This window comes from Ischnura elegans, chromosome 5 (genome assembly GCF_921293095.1).
Source record: "Ischnura elegans chromosome 5, ioIscEleg1.1, whole genome shotgun sequence".
NCBI classification, from domain to species: Eukaryota; Metazoa; Arthropoda; class Insecta; order Odonata; family Coenagrionidae; genus Ischnura; species Ischnura elegans.
The window spans coordinates 66,136,166-66,138,224 of NC_060250.1; positions in this window are offsets into that span (position 1 = coordinate 66,136,166).

The following is a 2,059-nucleotide window of genomic DNA, read 5'->3' on the forward strand; positions in this document are numbered from 1 at the left end:
CATGGAACCACAAGGGACTATTTTGTCTGGATTTGTCAGTCTGCGCTCCTTACATTTCTTCGGCAAATGAAAATGTTATATTTTGGCGGTGATTTAAGTTGCAAACTGAAAAGGCTGAATAGTGCTATCCTTTCAAAATAAACAGAGAGTATTCAGATAAAACATTAAATTAGATCTTCAAGTTATATTTGAGGAATTAATGCCTCAACTGAATAATTACCAAGCAAACAGCAAAGCTTCCCGATAATATTGTAAAATATGAGACAGCCTGAAATGTGAACTTATAACTGATCTTCATGAGTTCATTTTTTCCTTCTGCTCTCGTTGATAACTCTGAGGTCCAACATACAAAAGCGATTAAATTTCAGTTTTACTGATCATTTTACTTATTGTTAGATTCAGATATTTCATCCACATTATTGAATAGAAATAAAAATTTCAAAGTACACTTTCATGCTAACCAGCTGATTACTGGCTTGATGCCACTTGAGAAAGTTCCGATGGAAATCGCAGTCCTCTTCCTATTCATACAAGTAACCATAGGCGGATTTGGGGGGCACGGGGGTATGTTCAACCCCCAGACGCTTAAAAAATAGACGAGATTTTTAATACAAATTCATACATTTTATATTTTAATGTAAAAGTTATAAATATTCATTAATTAATAACTTTGATATTAAAATTAAGAGTATATTTCTTAGAAAAATTGTTGCATGTAGTTTTTAATCCCAGATATGAGAAGATCGCTTGCATGTCAGACCCTCGTACCCCGAACCCCCCCCCCCCCCCCCCCCCCCCCAGAAATAATTCTGGATCCGCCCTCTCAAGTAACAGCCTCGTATCGTAGGAACTCTCTCCATAGTACCTGTCACAGTTGCCTAAAAGTGAATAGGAATCACGGAGAGAAAATTTGATAGTTCAGCGGTAAACAGTCAATCATATTTCGTGGCAGAACTTTCATCATGCAGACGCCATTTGTTTCGAAGATGATAGCTGTATATGTGCCCCTCCATGGAAAATATGCTTGGTTAGAACGTATATTGAGGCAAAACAAAGAAAACTTGCCATACTTGTGGATCTACATCAGTTTATATAGATATAACAACGAAAACCGTCATGAATGGGCATTGTTAGAAATTTAAGGTGGTGAGCTTCGTATGCTGCTCCTAGTTGTGGACCTAAGGGTGAGTCGAGTTTTCTACATTTTAGACTATTGTTCCGATATTAGTCAACCTTAGTCCTCCTGTCTGAATTTGTTTGACCGATTTTCCTAAAATACTTTCAACATCATAGAGATAAATTAGAGGTGGGTCGCATTTGTTTTCACTTGCCTAAATGTTTCTTCTTTATCTTTAAAGAAATACAGGTAGTCATTTCCATGGGAATGCACTTTTTAATAATATTCTCCGCTGCCATCAATTTCCAAGCTTTTATTTATTTATTCTATTACATACGAAGGCTAATATCGTGTATCAGGTTAGCCTTTTGTAATTCGGCCACTAGGCTGAAAAGCCGACTTCTCTACACTGCCGTATTACACTTCACTCATCATGAAGAAATCCCAAGTAAATTTTGAACAATTATATATGTAATATTTATAAAACTAAGCGAGCATCATGAGTCCCGCACACATATGCATTGATCTTTAAGGTTGTTTTACACGGAGCACGCAATTGCGTGGGCTAGAACTGCATTAATTTCTTATTATGGCGAATGCATGAACGAAATTAGCAATTTATCGTTGAGGTTTCTCTGGTACAACCGATTCTTATTAGCAAATCAAAAAATTATTTATTCACTACATATGCGAAAAAACAAGAAAAGGATTTAGTTGATATTTTTAAAGAACTTGTGCGACGTACAAAAGGTATATTTTGACGCTTTCACAAGTTTAAATAGCTTCCTATTGCTTGGAGGCATTGATTTTTTTAATATTCAGAACATAAATATTATTATAAAGCTATTGTATGCAGCACTTCTCGTCCCAGACTGAATTTTTACTTAAAGTACAAATGATTTTTCTTGCGAAATTATCGAAATTCTTCTTCAAAAGTCCATA